Raw genomic sequence first — 19,122 nt, forward strand, 5'->3', positions numbered from 1 at the left:
AACGAAGGGGTTAAAAAGATGCCACCATTACTGCCGCTATTATTATTAGAATTATTATTACCTTATACCTTTCTAATAGCCCTAAAGGACAAATTACGCTAGGCTTTTAAGTCCACACTAGTCCCCTCTTTACCACCAGCTTATATCCGCAGCATCTATACTAAAATAACCCTACTAACTTAATAGCAAATCAAAACGTGTAATCTATGCTCTGTTAGCAATTACCGTTTATAACACATAAAGGTATATATGGGCTTAAACTCTATTACAAGATTAACGCCTATTAGGAAACTATAATCGAGACCTAACTAACTAACCTAGCATATTTAGCCTTTAACAGGGGCATCGCACCAAGCCTCCTTATTAAGGAGGTTAGTGGCGAAGTACCTCTGCCCTTATTCCTTAGAGTTAGAGCTAGCGCTAATATATCCGTTTTCTAACCCGATTTTTTTAACCCAATTATACCAGCAAACTAGATCTTCTGTGCTAGATCCTTTGCAAGACCATAGTTCCTAGGGTTAAACAGGTAGGGGGTATGCCGTAATTCTGCTGTAAGTATTAAAAGACACTCCAAGTAATAAGGGCATCCTTAAATCTCTCCCCTAGATCCGAGGAACTTCCTTAGTTACACTCCACCCTTACCCATAGCCAGATATTACAAACAACATAAGGGGGCAGATAGCGCAAGTAGATTAGGCAATTATACCTATATCCATCTCACTGCGCCCTTTTAGCTAATGCAGCCACTATATAAAGTCCGTCTCCATTAGGAGGTCAAATACGCGAATTTTTTTCCAGTATTTATTAGCTAAAAGCAAGATTATAACACTAGCTCTACTAGAAGCCAGGCTATGCTACCGGATAGGCCATTTACCCCCAGATTCTGCCTTGCAAGTCTTAGGTCTATATAAAGGATATTTCCGTATAACCTATACCTCCTTAACTAAATAGGGGGCTAGATTAGACTAAAGCCCGGCGGCTTCTCCGATTGTAATATAATCCTCCAATTATTAGGGAAGGGTAAGGTCTAGGTTTAGGTTAAAAAGGCGCTAAGGAGGGCGAGGGCTTCTAGCTTCTGGCGGCGCAGCTTTAACCAAGCTAAGTAACTGGCATTAGCCTATGGTTTCGCTAAGGACCTACTTTAGCGTCCGGCTTCGCCTTTATCGTAACACTATAATGCGATACTGCCTAACGCGTCCCGCAGCTCACAGCAGCTATAACCCATATAATCCATTACTAGGCGGTTCTCGGCATAGCCATTTATAGCTATTCCGATAAGGATTAAGTTGCACATTATAGTTACGTTTAAGACACTACTAAAGGCGGAGGTAAAGAAGAGGATAAACAGAAATGTTATTCCGGTGCACTAATTGGTAGGGGATATAGGGAGGAGAGGAGAGAGAAGAGAAGAAAGGAGGAATACGGTAGGACCAAAGCATGCGTTAACACTAGGAGAGAGTATAAATATATCCCATAGAAAGGGCTAAAGAGTTATAGCGCTAGGTAATTGTTAGTATAAAACATGCGAAGATTAGGGAAAGTAGGCAAAGCACCTGCATAGACGCTAAGGGGATAGAAAATGCCTTACGGCTAACAGCTAAAGTCTAAAGTGGCATAGTAGCGGGAAAGAAAAGAGGAGATAGAGTATAAGGGCAAAAGCAGCGAGGGAAAAGGCCTTTTATAGTCAAGGTTAAGGTTGGGTCTTGGCTAAACTGGGGTGGGAAAGCAAGCGCGCCTTGCCCGTAAAGGAACCTCCATTTCCTAATGCGTGGTCTCTATCTTATTTTTTACTAATTAAATAAAGTAGTTAATGAAACTATTATAACGTAAATTAGTATACGCTTAAACGGTATAAGAATGGTATATAAATAAAAGACGAGCTCCCATATAGGACTTTAAGGAAGGTAATATAGTTTACCTAAATATACAAAACCTAAAGACTTAATAACTCTTAAATAAACTAGACTAGAAGTTTACGGGCCTATACTAAATTAAGAAGAAACTAAGCCCGTACGCTTATAAGCTTAAACTACTAACTAAAATAAAAATATCCCTAACATCCTACGTAAACTTACTATAACCCTTAAAGGGTAAACCTATAACTCGCAAAGTGCTACTACTACCTCCTATAGTTGTTAATAATAGTAATAGTTCTTACTTTATTAACTTAATTAATAATATATAATAAAAGATATAATCTAAATAATTTAAACTTCTTATTAAATAGAAAGAATATAAGATATAAACCTAGGAACCTTATAAATAAAATAAAACCAATGCGCCTTCCCTAGTAAAAGAATTTTATAAGAACTATCCTTTACAGCCTACTTTAGCTAAATATATATAATATAAAGGTAAATAACTGCTACTTAATACGAATACACGAAATATAATAGCAGGAAGCTTAAATTTAAAAAGAACTTAAAATATATTATAACGTTTATAACACGGTTATATAACATATAAGATATTAAAAAACTTTAACTAGCGGTTAAAGTTATCTAATTAGTTAAATTCGCCTTACTAAGACTTACTATAAAGATATTAGTTCTACTTACCGTCCTAACTAAGCTAATAGCGATTTTCTATGCCGGGTATGAAAAATTATAATTGGTCTATTTACGATTAGAACTAGTAAAACTCTATACTACTATCTAATGTAAATATACAAAACGCGATATATAATAAGTCTTAATAAAATTAAATTATTTTAGACCTTTGGCTAAAGGGGAGGTGCTATAATAGGACTAGCCTAGTTATAGTAGGAATGTCTTAGTAAAATACTTAATAGATAAATTCTAACACTTTAATTAAATTTTACTAAAGTTTGTTAAAGACCGCGTATATATATACGCACGTATCGACTACTAAGACCCCTAACTATTTAATTACATAATTCTCTCGTTATTCCCTTCTCTTTTTTACGCAACGTCTTGTTCTTAGCGAGAGCTATATACCCTTAGATTTAGATAGAATCTATATTGTTCCTTTAAATCTTCTGTAAAGTCTCTTCGCGCCCTTATACCGCATTTAACTAAGCTAATAGTAATTTTTTATTCCTGGGATAGAAAATCCTAATTAGTCTATTTAATGCCTAAAGCCTATAGCTTAACATTATCGCCTAAATTTGGTAGACTATTAGAAGTATTCTAAAGCTTACTTATATAGGTAGGTCGCTAATACCTTATAGATAAGTTGTAGGTTATTTATATATAGCCAGATTTATAAACAGTAAGGCTATATACCTATTAAATCCGCTACTAACCCTACTTTAGCCTTACGCTATACCGGCGTAGCGCTGTATATACTTCGTGGGTAGGTTATAGGTTACTTATATATAGCCAGGTTTAGGACAGTAAGGCTATATACCCATTAAATCCGCCGCTAGCCTATACTTTAGCCTTATGTATTATCTGTATAGTATATACGTAAAATAGTGTAAGTTATTAGTATAGGTTACTACTAGCGGGTTACTAGTAGGTTGTAGACCCTAGTTAAATGGACCCTAGTTATAAATAGGCCTATTCTTTAATATATAAATAATCTACTTAGCTAGTATAAAGTAATAAACTAGGTTTAGGAAGGGTACTTTTTAAATTAAGCTTTATTACTAGTATACGCCGTAGCCTCGCCTATAAGTCGCCTATAAGTCACTAGTATTGCTAGGTTGCGTTAAAGTGTGGCTTATATAGGATATTAATAAATTAAAACTTTACCCTATATATACGCCGTAGTTCTTATAACAATTATTACTTATTCTTTAATCCCTTAGGACGTCCTTTACTTCGCTTTAATACAGGTTATATTTTAACAGCGGCGCTTACTTTTTGCCTACGCTTTAGCTTTAAGGCTAGGGTGTTTTACTTACAGTACTCGTTTAGTAATTATTAATAATTCTTGAGTTCTATCTCGTATTTCTATTTATTATACTTATTTAGCCATCCTAGCTATTTAATAAGGTACTATAGTTATCTAGCACAATCTTAGTAGGTAATAATTGCTTTTACTTCCTAGCTACCTTCCTTAAGCTCTTTTATTACTAGGGGTTAAAACCTAGGGCGTAACCTATAAGGCTTTAGTAAGGAGATATAAGGGACTAGGTGGAGCTATACTATAGTAGGTAGAAGCTCTAGCTTATATACTTACTGCCCTACGCGCTTTAGGATCTAAAACGGTTTTATAAATTTACTATTAAGCTTCTTATAAGGATGTTGTGTGTAGATATTTTTAAAAAAGAGTAAGACTCGTTTACTAACGGCAAAATACTTAGCTAGATGGTGATGATTATAGTATTTTACCTAAAGCTATTAGGCGTATATTATTAACGCCGCCGCTGCCTTATATATAAGGCACAGGCGTTATAGATACGTCTCTGCAAGTTTAACATTTATTAACTTAGATTCCTCCCTACTTTACTAGGCGTTATAAACGCCATCTAGGACTCTATTTAGGACGTTTAGTAGCTAGCTATAGGCGAGCTTAATAGGGGAACGCTTTATTATAGTATAGACTTTAGAGTTATAGGTAAAGGCTACTTCTTTAAGTAAGGAGGCCTAATTAGACTGTTCCTAGTTTGTAAATATGCGTAGGTATACCTTAAGCTTCTAGTTCTAACGCTTTATCTAATTATCTATTTGTGGGTAAAATATAGTACTAAGTTTACGTTAAACGCGGAGATAGTAGTATATAATACTTTAGTACTCGCTTGTAAATATACTACCTTTATTAGAAATATTATTATTTAGAGGCCCTGTTTACACAAAGACTCTAAATAAGAGTTCTACGAGTTGCGTAGCATTAATTATCTTATATACTAGATAGTAGCGTACTAGCTTTATAAAACGGTCTATAAGGATAAGGATGGAGTTATACTCTATACTATTAGGAGTCTTAAACTCTAGGAGATCTATAATAAAGTTAAGTAAATAATATTGCTAGGCTTAAGTGGGGACCTAAAGAGGCTATAGCTTACTCTAGGGTTTATAGCGGCGCGATTTAAAGCGCTAGTAGGTATTATAATTATCTAGATATTTACAGAGGTCCTAGGTAAGGCCATTTTAAGTATACTTTTATATAATTACCTTAAAAGTATGGTTAAAACTATAGTAGCCGCTTATAGGATCGTTATGATTCCGCTTAAGGATCTCCTATTATAGTAGTATATAATTTAGCACCTAGACCTTATTATTTTACCTTAAAAGTCCTTAATTATTAAGGGTGTAGTCCTTATTACTAGTAGGAACTCGTTTTTAGGTTAACTAATTATATATAGAGCGTATAAAGGCGTCCCTTTTTTATACTTTATAAATAAAATTAACTAGTAACTTAGGGAGGTGTTCTATAAACACCGTTTTGGCTAAGGCAGCTACTACTACCTTTTACTATGGCATAAGACTTTGCGTAAAGTTGGTGCTAGTAAAGTAATATATAATGCGTAGGTAACTCGCCGGGTTATTATAGGGGACCATAGCCTAGGCTAAGGGGTTTTCCCTAGGGTTAAGCGCTATTAGGCCGGTTAAAGTAGCCTTAAAGAGAATAGTAGGACGCTCTAGTCTGCCGGCGCTAAATTTATAAGAGTTGCTTATATACTACATGCATACTACTCGCTAGTATAGTATAGTAGCACTAGGGCCGCCCATAAGGCCTATAACCTATAACTTTTGCTATAATATAGGCAGTATAGTATTAAGGAATGTCCTCTTACTACTATCTTTAAAGCCTTTAGTATAATCCAGGCGCCAAAATAGTATATTAGCGGAATTTGCTTTACCTAGCTTATATTTAATCTTAAAATTAACTTAGCCAGTTCCTTAGCGTACCGGGCTTAGTAAGTAAATAAGCTCTTAGTGGTTATAAAGTACCTAAGATTATTATAATCGCAGAGCACACGTGTTATATGCGCGGCGTATTTAAGGTAATAACGCTTTATCTTAAAGCATTACACTATAGCGAGCAGTTCTTTATTATACGTATTATACTATACTTTTAGGCTAGTAAGCTTTTAACTATAATAAGCGATTGGGTACTAGTAGAGTTAGTCTCCCTATTTTAAAGGCTGTAGAAGTATACCACTATAGGTATAATTAGAAGCGTTAGTAATTACTATTAAGGGTAGATTTAGGTTAAAGTAATAAAGTAGTAGAGTCTATATAAATGTAGTGCGTAGCTATTACGGGACACCCCCATAACACCTTGTACACGTCTACCTATTTCCACCAACTTAGCAATTAAAGACTAATTGCGAAATAGCAATCTAATGGCAATTTACGGCATTCTACCATATTCTGCCAAGTTTTACTAAATTCTGCTAAGTTCTGCTAGGACCACGACTTAAACCCTATTCTGCCTATGTATATATTAACTAAGCAACCAAGTCAATAATATATACCCTTTCTTCCCGTTTTCCTACCTTCTTTCCTTACGTAACGTCTTAACTTCCTTATATAGTTTATATATATAGCTTAATAATATCTACCTTACTATATATTATTGTCGCTTATACTTACTCCGTAATACTATATTGCGTTAACCACCTATACTACCGTTAACATACAGAACGAACCCAAAGCCCCTATAACAGCCACTAGTATTATATCCACAGTCTAAGAATAATTGGTAGAAATATAGAAGTCTTTTATAAACGCCCTTAAACAGAACTAAGCCACTTTAAATTAATAATAAGCCGAATAAGAAGTATAATACTAGTAATTAATTAAGGACCTTTAAGAAGAAGTCCGTATCCTTAAGATACCCACGCTAGGACCTTAAGACTAAACACTATCTCTAGAGATAAATACGCGAAACGTGAGCCCTAAACCCATAGTAGCTACTTACCCTAAGCTAACTACTACACTAAAACGATCTAAATAACTACTAGATCCCCTAGTATTTACTAGTAAATAATAAGAGCTCTAATTATTTCTAAGCTAGCTTAAAAATAAGCTAACTAGTAATACTAACTATTACCTAACTAAAGCTAACCGACTCTATTACGCCTTAAGTTAACTAGGAGGAGATATAGCTAACCTTATTAAACTACTTTAGCCAAACTTAGTATAAAGCCTAGTTGTACTTCTTAAAGCTATATATAGTAACCCAAACCGCTAAGCTACTACTTAAAAAAAGATAAACTATATAACTTAAGGAACAAAAAGTTTCCTAGTATACTTCTCTAAATTTAACCATTATATAAAGGAAATAGGCTGGAATAACTCCGCACTAATTAACAGCCTTATTAAATCTCTAAGCCCTAAACTAAAAACCTCCCTAATAGGCGTAGACCTACTAGGAGCCCTTAATGCCTACGTAAACGTTATTAATAAACAATATAATAATATACTACGCCTAATACTAAAGCCTACTCCTTAATATAATACGGCAACCCCATAAATATCTACTAAGTTATTATCTCAGCCTAAGCACCCTAACGCTATAGATATTAACACTAGGACCCTAGAGTACGCCCTACTAGGGTTCTTTAAATAAGAATAACGCATTAAGCTAGGCCTCTGCTTTAAATATAGAAGTAGCTCTTACCTCTCTAACTACTACTCCGTCCCTATGCCTAAATATAAATTATAAACGGCTAATACCAGTAGCCGTTTACCGCATTAATCTTCTAGTTACTATCCTCAATCTCTACCTAGTTTTAGCCCTATATTTAATAAGCACTATTTATAAGGACGAAGCTACAGCTAACGTCCTATAAGAACCCTACCCCAATCGCCTCTAAAAGAAAGGTTCTAGAGCTAAGTCGCTCTCTAGGACGGCTCTACTATAGGATTTCGTTAAATATATTTAATGTTACAAACTCTAACTCTTAGGACTATAGCATAACTATTAACTGCTATCTTTAGCAGAATGGTTAATAGGCTAATACTTAAATCCTAATTAATACAGAAGCTAGCAGTATAGGATTTATTAATAAGATCTTTATATAAGATAATAATTTTACCCTAACCCCCCTTAACCAGTATATTAACGTATTTGGATTTAATAGCAAACGCACTATCTTAGGCCGTATTACCTACGCAGTATTCCTAAGACTCTAATACCTAAACTATAAAGAATTAATTAAACTTTTCGTTACTACCCTAGGTTACTTAGTAATCCTAAAACAACCCTAAATAAAGCTATATAAGGTAACTATTAATTAGGAAAACCTTAAGCTTCTATTTACTACCTCCTATTATAAGTAGAAGTACCTTATAACTTACTACTTAAACCTAAAACTAAAATCTAAAAAATTTACTAGAATCTACCAGTCTAAAATTTCTATAACTATCCACCCTATACCCGAGAAATCCACTAGATTCCACCAACCCAGGAATTTCACTAAATTCCACTAACGTAAGATTTCTACTAAAGCCCACTCTACACCTAAGAATTCCACTAATATCCACTAAGGACCCAAAAACTCTACTAAATTCTATAAGTTATTACTAAGTACTATACCGCCCCAAGCTAAGCAAAAGCTTAAGCTCTATATACGAAAATACTAAAAGGACTAGTATTCTACTATAAAAAGGATTCTTAAAGAACCCGAACCTAAATCTAATACTAACTCCGTACCTAATACCGAACCTAAACCTAAATAAAAAACTATAGATAATCTAAGCGAGCTTAGCACTCTAGATATCCGCATAATTAGAGCTACCCCGCTAGCGCAACTTACTAAGAAACCTAAGTATATAATCTTTACTGTTATAATAGCCAATATTAAGAAGGCCTTAGCACTAAAGAAGTATACTAACCCTGCTACAAAGGTACTAATAGAGTATTATTATCACCTAGATGTATTCTTATAAAAGGAAGCTAATAAGCTACTAGAACACCAACTATACAACTATAAGATTATACTTAAAGAAGGAAAGCAGCCCAGATTTAGACCCTTATATAGGATGTCCTAAAATAAACTCTAAGTGCTATAAAAGTATTTAGACAAGAACCTAAGTAAAGAATTTATTAGAGCAAGCTTATTGCCTATAGCTATACTAATAATCTTCGTTAAGAAACCTAGCGGCGGTTTACGCTTCTATATAGACTACTAAGCTCTTAACGCCGTTACCGTTAAGAACTAATATCCGATCCTGTTAATATAAGAGACGCTAAACTAACTAAGTAAGGCTCGTTACTATATAAAGCTTAATATTATCTCTATATTTAACCGTCTCCGTATTATAAAAGGGGACAAATAGCTTACTACATTTTATACCCGATATAGACTATTTAAGTACTTAGTAATACCCTTTAGCCTTATAAACGCTCTAAGCTTGTTTTAACATTATACAAATAATACCCTATGCCCCTACCTAGATATCTTCTATACTGCTTATATCGACGACATCCTAATATATAGTAATAACCTAACTAAATATTGGGAATATGTTAACCTTATTCTATAAGCCCTGCACGGAGCTAGTCTATAATTAGATGTAGATAAATACAAGTTTTATAAAACGGAAGTCCTATACCTTAAACTCCTTATTTTTATAAACGGTATATAAACGGACCTAAAGAAAGTTAAAGTAATTATAAACTAGTAAGAACCTAAGAACGTTAAGGATATAAGAGCCTTTATAGGATTTGCTAATTCCTATTAACGGTTTATTAATAACTTCTTCGCCCTAGTTTAACCCCTTATAGCTTTAACCTAAAAGGATAAAGTTTTTATCTTTAATAAGGAATGCAAGAAGGCCTTTACCTATTTAAAGGTTATATTTACTACTGCGCCTATACTTTAACACTTTAACTTAAACTAAATAAGTGTTATAGAAGCCGACTTATTTAACTACGTTACTAGAGGCATCCTATCTCAATATAATAAGGATAGAGTATTGCACCCTATAGTATACTTCTTAAAATAACTAAGCCTAGCTAAATGTAACTACGAGATCTATAGTAAGGAATTATTAGCTGTTATTAGGTGTTTTAAACAATAGTAACCTAAACTAGAAGGCGCTGGATTTCCAATTAAGGTTCTTAGCAACTATAAGAACCTATAGTACTTTACAACCACAAAACAGCTAAGTTATTATTAGGCCCGCTAGTTAGAATATCTATCTTATTTCTAATTCTTAATTATATACCGCCTAGGCGTCTAAGGTTAAAAGCCTAATGCCCTAACCTAACGCTTACAAAACACGCCAGCCCTAAAAAAAAGCGGGCTTTTACCAAAATTAGACCCTACTTCGCCCTAAACTATTTAACCCTCCTACTAAAGATCTTACGGTACACGTCCTTGAAATAACTAATTAATTAATTAAATAGATTATAGTTAACAAATACCTAAATAATAAGTTTATTTAAGAGATGCTTAAGCTAATATAAGATAGCATTAGACGCTCTAAAAAGATTTCTCTAAGTAAATACAAAGCCTATAGAAACCGCTTATATTACTAAAATTGTCTAGTTGTCCCTAATTACGATAAGCTTAAGCTTAAACTCCTTAAATATATATACGATCTACCTATCGCCGGCTACCCGGGCTAAGGAAAGACCCTAAAACTACTCTAATAGGAGTATTATTAGCCGAATATATATAATATAACACAAAGGTATGTCTCTAGCTGCTATACCTACCGATAAGCTAAAGCCTTACATAAGACGTATAATGGTCTTTTAAAGCCACTGCCTGTTTTAGACTAAAGATAGAAGGATATCTTAATTAACTTTATTATTAACCTTCCTAAGAGTAAAGGCTGTACGAATATTATAGTAGTTATAGACCGACTATCTAAAATAAGACACTTAATCGCCTGCCCTAATATATTAACGCCCGCCGTCGCCTAACTATTCCTAGATTATATATAGAAACTCTATAGACTTTCTAAAACGATTATCTCCAATAAAGGCAGCCAGTTTATCTTAGCATTTTAGAAAAAACTAACTACTTAACTGTAACGGGACTAGCCTAGTTATAGTAGGAATGTCTTGGTGAAACACTCAACAGATAAATTCCGACGCTTTGACCAAATTCTGCCGAATTTTACTAGCTTAATTGACTTCTGCCAAATTCTACTAGATTAATTAAATTTTACTAAAGTCCGTTAAAGACCGCGTGCGTATATACGCACGCATCGACCACTAAGCCCCTAACTATTTAATTATATAATTCTCTTGTTATTCCCTTCTCTTCTTTACGCAACGTCTTGTTTTTAGCGAGAGCTATATACCCTTAGATTTAGATAGAATTTATATCGTTCCTTTAAATCTTCCCTAAAGTCTCTTTGCGCCCTTATATTATATTATATTAAAACAACTACTATTAAAATGGCAAACGAACTTAAACCCTCTGCGTTAACTATAATACAACAGTCCTTTATAGATGCTTTGGCCTAACAGCGAGCGATATTAGAAGCTTAGTACTAGCAATTAATAAAAGCAATCCGCGAAGAACTCCGTAACCTTAAAGCACTTATATTAGAGACCTTAATAGCAACACCTATAAACAAAATCGAAATAACTATATATAAACTTAATCCGTTAAATATAAACCCTAAATTAGTAACGGCAGCTTAACCTATACCTATAATAAACCTAGTACCTACTATAAAATCTAAAAAGCTCCCTAACCCTCCAATATTTAATAGAAATTGAAATAACCTACGTCCCTTTATAACTAAGCTCCGCCTTAAACCCTCAATAAACCACAACTAACACCCTACCAAAGCTAGCAAGATCAGCTATAGAATATCTCATTTAAGCAAAGACGCTGTATAAACTATAGACCCATTCTTCCGTAACAACACCTTTATTAATTTTAAAATCTTTATTTCTTTACTAGAATAAACGTATAATAACGCTAGCCGTAACTATATAGCTATTACTAAACTTAAAAACCTATAATAACGGAACCAAGACTTTACTAGCTTCTTTTCGGAATTTTTAAGCCTTATTAGTAAACTAGATTAAAATAAAGCCGCTAAAGTTACTACTCTCCGTTAAGCTATTTTGGATAAAATTAGAGTATAGTTAGTAGGTAGAAAACTGCTAAAGAACTTACCTAAATTTGCTATAATATGTTAACGAATTAATAAGGACCTTTAATATAATAAATAGACTTATTCTTTAAAGCTAACTACACCTTATATTTAAAACTTTATAAAACTAGTATATACCCTAAAGCGCGATCCGTCTCTAAGACCTAAAAGCCCTATATATAACCCTATAGACCTTAACGCCACTTAATTCTATATACCTTTAGGAACTAATAAACAAAGAATATAAGCCGTAAATAGAGAATGTTTTAAATATAGGAAAAAGGGATATATTTAAAGGGATTACCAAACTTACCCTTTTAAAAAGGTCCGCTATAGCTCCTCTTAATCCTTAAGTCGCACTCGTTCTACAAATTGTACTTATTTTATAAATTATACTTAGTCGCTATAAAGTATCTTACCTTTAGTTAACTTAGAAAATAAGTTATTTTAGGGCTAAGTCGCGCCTTAAAATAAGAAGTGGAAGAGTATAAGTATTTAGGCTCTTTTAGCGCTAATATATAACACAACTCCCTTAATATACTTAGCGAAATTTAAATACTTAAAAAATAGAAGGAAGTATAAATCCTTACAGACAGCGGAGCTACTAGTATAGGCTTTATTAATATAAACTATATAAAAACTTAACGCTTAAATTTTAAAGAAACTTAATAAGCCTTAAGGCCTATAAGGCTTTAATAGTAAGCCTTTAATATATAGTAAACTAACGCATTATACTCTTATAAAGATGTAAATAGGCAAACACCTTAAATATATTTCCCTATTTATAACACCCTTAAAGTATTATAAGGTAATACTTAGATATAGATAGCTAAAACAACACAACCCTTTAATTAGCTAGGTTAAAGAAATACTAAAATTCCGTATAACCTACTACTAAAGTTATTATTTAAAACACTAATTACCCTATAAATATGCACACGACTATTTAAATTTAATATAATATAAATTACCCTTACTATTGTGGGAGGGTACGACCACTCTCAGATAGGAAAGTCACAGTGCTGTCTGTCTGTCGGTCGGTCGGTCGGTCGGTCGGTCGGTCGTCAGTCGTAATCAATCAGTAGGAAAGCAGTCAGTAAGAAGAAAGGAAAGGATGTATTCCGGTAGGTCGTGATATCCAAGGAGGGAAGCCGAAGGCTCTATAAATACAGGAAAATGCCAAGGTACTAGGCGTGAGTCATTTTACCCCACCACATACCTCCCCCACCAAGAACGTTGTCCCCTAACGCTCTATACAATAGAAGAATAGCCTAAAGAAAGCATAGCGAAAGCAGAATAGAAAAAGGAAGGCANATCCCTAAAAGAACGCAGATAACCTNGTCCTTAGCTCTCCTATAGAACTGCTCTACGGCGTCCTATTATCCATAGCTAAGATCCGACCTAGTAACTAGGAGTAACTAGGACAGCAGTAAATCAGAAATAATAGCGACAGCAGCAATAGCAGTGATAGCAGTAACAACAGTAACAGCAGTAGTAGTAACGGCAATAGAAATAACAATAAAAGCAGATATCTAGCGCAGTAAAATAAAACAGGACGGTTAGTGGTAGAACGGTCAGTAACAGAACAGTCAGTAGAAGAACTCGGTCGGTGTAGCAAGCAATAGGATATCTGGCAGTAGAACTTTTGATAGCAGAACACTCAGTAACGGCAGACGGTCGATGGCAGTTGGTTGGTAGCAGTCGGTTAAAACAGCAGTGGCAGAACAATCGGAACAGTGGAACGGAACGGTTAAACAGTAGCAGTAGAATAGCTAGTNGGAACAGCAGTAGCAGTAGCAGTAGTAGTAGAACAGTCGGTCGGCGGTGGTCGGTCGGAGTAGCGCTTGGTGGAAACAGTAGAATGGGACAGGTCGGTCAGAACAGTTGGGCGTTATAGCAGATCCAGTAGATCTAGCAGTAAAATAGATCTAGTAACGGTATAGATCTAGAACAGTAGAGACAGAGCAGTCGGTTGAGACAGTAGGATAGAGCAGTCGGTTGAGACAGTAGGACAGAGCAGTCGGACGGAATAGTAGCAGCAGCGGCGGCGGTAGTAGGGCAGTCGATTAAGATGGCAGAGGCTATGACCCGACTCGATCGTTCGGCTGGTCGTCTGATATCAAAACTCTGCATCTAGCTCCGTATTGGTCTGCATCGTACGCAGCTTCTTAGTCAAGGCTCTGCCCGTGGCTTTGCACTAGGCCCTGCATCTAGCTGTGCGTCTGGCTGCGCGTCTGGCTGTGCATCTGGCTGTGCATCAGTAGCTCTATATTGCATATTCTGCGTCCGTGTCTGCGTCCGTGTCTGCGTGTATGCGTGTATGGCTGCCTTAACTGCTGGCCGAAGATTGTCTAATTGGTCGGCGACGACGTGTAACTGATCGTTCGGTCGTTTGCTTAAGGTAGAAAGTCGGCCCGGTCGAAGGCTCTGACTGTCCTGACTTGAATGCGGAGACAGCGTTTAACTGATTAAGATTCGATGAGGCCCTGGCTTGACTTAAGGTGTCTTCTACTGCATGTACGACTGGGGCTTTGTATCCGTAGACAGTTAATTAAAGCTTCCGTGCAGACGTCCGATCGGTCAAGGCTCCGCATCTGCTGTTTGTATAAGGCTTCGCATCTATAGGCGTCCAGTCAAGCTGTCCAATTAAGGCTCTGCACCTGTATGCCCTATATCCGTAGACTCCGTGTGAGACTCCGTGTAAAGCTCCGTATCTATATCTGCAGGAAAGATCGTTCTGGTTAGCCAATTCGCGGGCGTCGAGATGGGCGGCAGTCGATCGATACGGGGGTGGGCAGTTAAGGGAAGAGGCTCTCGCAGAGGCTCCAAAACGTTAATTGACCGTGTTTCTGACGTTCTTCCGGCCGTGTACTGGTTCCCTGATTAGGTCTAGTGCCTGCGTGCCTGCGTGTCTGCGTGCCTGCGGTAATGCATCTTTGACTGCCGATCCAAGACGTCTGACGGCGACGGTAACTGATTTAATTTGACTGTGACAACGTATAATCGACTGACGTTTAAATAGGGTATTAGGTCGGCCCAACCGAAGGCTCTAATTTGACGACTTAACTTGTATAGGCGGCGTTCGACTGATTAGGATTTGACTGAGGCTCTGGCTTGACTCAAGGTGTCTTCTGCTGCACGTACGACCTGGGTTCTGCATCCGTAGGCTCTGCATCTGCGGACAATCGATTAAGACTCTGGCTGTGCAGTCGTTCTGTTAAAGCTTTGTATCCATGTAGTCGATTAAGGCTCTCAGTGTCCACCAGACGTCTAATCCAGAGACCTGTCTTAAGACTTTCTCCCTCGCGAACACTAACGGCAGCTTCCTTTTGAACTACTATTATAGGCCTAGTGCTTTTCTAGGACGTCTTTTGTAGCTGCTTTCTTCCCTTTCTAGGCCGTCGTTGCTTTTGACTTTTTCGGCATATCCTTGGGCTTTTGCGGCTGCTTCCTTGTCCCCGCTGCTGGCAGTATACTCGCGTATCCTTGATCTTCTTCCGGCTTAAGAACCTTCCCTAGTGTTATCTTTTGCTCCTGGTGTCCTGATTACTGTCCTGCTGGCTCTACGTTTCGTCTGAGCCGTCCTCAATATCTTTAAGGTTATCTGGTGGCAGCTTCTCGGCCGCTGTGACTACCTCCGTCGCATATCCCTTGCCCTTGTGTCTACAATACAGTCCTTCGTTATGACGACCTCTGAGGAAAAGCGCCGGCTCCTGTACGTCTAATTCCTGTTCCTCTTGTAATCCTTGATAAGGTCCTTTACTAGCTTGGTAGATACGGCTCGGTTCCGTCTTCAGTTGCATGAGGATGGCTTGAGCTTGACGTAGTCAGCCGTGCCCTGTGTACGATCTCTTGCAGTGCCTTTTTGTATACTGCTCTACCGTTTCCGCGGTGCTTTGTCACTGATATCGTGCTGTTGCCTTTGTGTAGGTCCCTTCCTTGCCGCGGTGTCTGTTCTCGTCGTGCAGCTGGCGCAGTACTGAATTCGGGTGGCAGTGGCAGAGCTGCGATCAGCTGTCGTTCGAATAGGGAACAAAGTCGGCCCGGTCGAAGGCTCTAATTTAACGACATTCGACTGATTCGATTCAGTGACGGCGACGTGCTGATATCGAGGCTCTGGCTTGATTCGATTCCCCGACCAGTCGTGGCTTCTGTGCAGTCATTCGATTTGATCAAGGCTTCCGTGCTGTCGATCGATCAAGGCTCTGCGTACAGCTCTGCATCTGGCTCTGCATCGTACAATCGGCTCTGCATCTGTGCAATCAATTGAGGCTCTCGGTATCCGTTCTTATTGTGCAGCTGTTATTAAATTCCAGGGGCGGTGTAGAGTTCTGCCGGCTTTATTGCTGAATGGACCAATTAGGATTTTCCATCCCCGGGATGGAAAATCGCTATTGGCTCGGCGACAGGCGGTGAGCTGAGCTGATATCTTTGCAGCAGTAGGTCGTCGCGACTGACGCGTCTTGACGCGTTGTAATTAAGAAAATAAACAAGAAAAGGAGCTTTAGGAAATACAGTAAATAAGCAGATAAAATAGAAATCTTTTATACGGCCGTCACCTGCGTCCCCTCCCCTACCTTAGAACTTGACTGTCCCCTAGTTGAACATCCTACACCTGCGGCGGAGCCTGTTGCGGAGCCTGCCGGTTAATGGCTTTAAGCGTCTGTCTCTAATGACCGTCTCTAAGGGTCGGACGATTCTGATAGTAGTCCTCCCTGGCTTTAGCTGCCTTCTCCGTAGGCCGTGACCTAATCTGCATGTAGTCTTCTGGTTATACATTGCTCTCTTGTGGCTTAATAGCTGTCCTAGTTGCGCGGCTGTCTTTAAGGGTCAGGCGATTCTGATAGTAGTCCCCCCAGTTCATACTTTTCTCGTCACTGATCTTTAGCGCTGCTCCGTTATGGAAGGCCCGCTGCTGCGTCTGTTCTTTCTTCGGTCTGTCTAGGTCTGCTCCTTGGTACGTACGGAGCCAGTTCTTAATATACTCTAGCCGTCCTTTATTGCCGAGCCATGGAAGTACAGGTCCAGGTTGATCGCGCGTCCCCGCTACTAGCCTTCCTCGATTAGACAGATGTACAAATCCTTGCTGAATAAGATCCTTTAAGCCTTGACATTCGTGCTTGGTGAAATGGTGACTTCCTCCGCATCCAAAACAGGTCTGCAGGCCTTGTCCTCGCGTACCTTGCTAACCCCGTACGTCCCGCTGCGGCCGTCTAAAGGCAGTAGAATCTTGCGGATATTGAGAATCTTGCGGATATTGAGAGTCTTGCGGATGTTGAGAATCCTGCAGAGGTCGAGAGTCCTGCGGAGGTCGGGTGCTGTTCTGCCAGTCTTCGTATCCTGGTGCTGGGCTGTATCCTTGTGCTGGGCCTTAAACTGCAGCTTGATCTATAGCAGGTGACTGCTGCTGTATTAGGGCTCCTCCGTATACACCTGAGTCCAGAAGCCTTCCTTCTCTCCTGCGGTCGAGCCCATCCCTTTGCTGCCGTAGCTCCTGTATAAGCTGGATATTTAGGGCGTCTTCTTCTAGAAGGACATCCATTCGCTTGGCGCCCTCTACAGCCACTATCCTTGACTCTACGGCCTCCTTCAGTCTCTCGAACATAAGGGTGCTAGGCTCGTCTACTACGGCTCCTGTCTTTTCCATTGCGTGCCTGCGGTAGTCAGTTGGAAGCCCCTGTACGAACCATTGCCCTCTCTCCGGATCTGACAGATTGCCCGCCGCTATAGCTTTGGCTGAGATGGTAGTAAAGTCCCGCACGTAGTGACGCAAGTCGCCTGGTTGTTCTGCAGATATTCGAACGTAAGCTTCCACAAAGTCTCTTGTCTCCATGCGTCGGTAGTAGTCCTCGGCTCGATATTCGGTCCTAAGCCTTCTTACAAGCTTCGTCCAGTTACCAATTACGAACTCAGGCAGGCTTCGGATCTACATCCCTATCCAGTAATCGCAGTACTCCGGAAGGCCCTGGTGCTTCTCTACACTCGTTATGTGATATCGGGCGCATAGCCGTTCGTACTGCTCGATAAACTGTGATACATTCTGTCCTGCAAAGTAAGGAGTTCCAGCAGTTCCTGGGGCTGGCATAGGCTGAACCATAACGTAGATCTTGTCTTGAGCCGTCGACTGTTGGTTACGTGCATCTAGAGCCTCCTTAGGAGCCTGCAGGTGATCCTTGCGGTTCCTATCCTTTGTCTGCTGAGGGTCATTGGTCCTAGGTGTCATAAGTAAACGCTGCGGTAGGTCTGCTTGTATTGCTGCCTGAGGTGATGGTGTCCTAGATAGCTGTCCTGGTGGTACTTTAGTACGTGCATGCTGCGGCTGGTTTACTTGTACATCTGCGTCCCTAACGGAAGGCACCTGCTTCTTAACGCCTGAGGGGGGGTCTTCCTGGGAGAGCACGGAATCTTCATCTTCTGCCACTGCCGGGTCTCGATATGTCCGTCTGTTTTGGCCTACTGTCGTTCCGCGCGGTAGGGTTTCTTCTGCTTCTTTACGGAATGCCTCTTGAGCCGCCGCTAATATAATCTGGATAACTTGAAAGAAGATAAAGCTAAGCTAGAATAGGAAGCTTTTAAGGATAGATCCGATCTCGTGTGCTTGCGACCTTGCTCGGTATTGTCTCTGTTCTTGAAGGGCAGTGCCGACTTCCTCTGCCGCCAGATGTCTTAGATCTCGTTTCCATCTAATTGATTGGCTCTTGGCTTGTTGTCTCTGCATCTTCAATAAAGCTCTGGCCATGCTCGTGCGCGGGTAGTAGAAATATCGGGTAATTCCGACCGGTCGAAGTCGTCTGATTGGCTCGCCTGTTCGCTGGATGTCCTTGCTCGTAATTTCCGTGACACTCTTTTGCCTCCTATTGCCACTCTTTGGCCTATGCGTCGAGTCTAATGTCCGTCTTTTCCGCTGTCTTTCTGTTCAGGGACTACCTGGTTCCCCTCGCTGTCCGATACTGCCTGGTTCTCTGCTTCTGCTGTCTCGTTGGTCTAGCTAGCGGTTCTTTTGCAGCTGGTTATTCTTCTACAGCTAGCGGTTCTTCTGTAGCTGTAGTATATTCCTGCGTATCTCCTGTGTATATAGTTGTGTGTAAAATGCCAGACTTCTAATCCAAAGAGCTTGCCGTCGTCCCCACGTGGAATGCCA

The sequence above is a fragment of the Cenococcum geophilum genome (genome assembly GCF_001692895.1).
Source record: "Cenococcum geophilum 1.58 unplaced genomic scaffold K441scaffold_25, whole genome shotgun sequence".
NCBI lineage: Eukaryota > Fungi > Ascomycota > Dothideomycetes > Gloniales > Gloniaceae > Cenococcum > Cenococcum geophilum.